Consider the following 546-nt stretch of genomic DNA (forward strand, 5'->3'; position numbering starts at 1 on the left):
GATATAAGCACCAACATTTATACCACTAAACTAAAGGATATTTTGTACATTGATTACCGAAACTAATATATATTTATGAAGGATTTCTTATAGTGGATCCCACACATAACTGTAATGTTTCAATACTCACGTGTAAATTTGATCATCGAAACCTATTTAGTAAAATCCGCATTCTGGCCCAATAAAACTTATAAGTGGGCTAAATCTCTTTTGTATGTATCTAGGATTTTTATAGTACTTTGTCTCCACCGATAAACCGAAGCGTTACCCTTTTAGCTTATAAAAAAATTCTGAAACTTTTCATCTTCACCTCTCTATATCTCCAATGATCAGTTATGGTACTGTTTCACTTCTGAAACGATCCGTCTCAGTATATATAATTCCTCAAACAATCCTTGAGACCCATATCTCTTGTTAAATTACGCCTAAATTGAACTGTCGCAGCTTTTAGCCAACCTTCGAAGATGTCAGCCTCCAGTGTTGTTGTTGCTTAATCAGTCGTTGTCCCCGCCACCTTTTCCGCCTAGAACATAGTACCCAGGAAAA

Source organism: Brassica oleracea, chromosome C4 (assembly GCF_000695525.1).
Source record: "Brassica oleracea var. oleracea cultivar TO1000 chromosome C4, BOL, whole genome shotgun sequence".
Classification (NCBI taxonomy): domain Eukaryota; kingdom Viridiplantae; phylum Streptophyta; class Magnoliopsida; order Brassicales; family Brassicaceae; genus Brassica; species Brassica oleracea.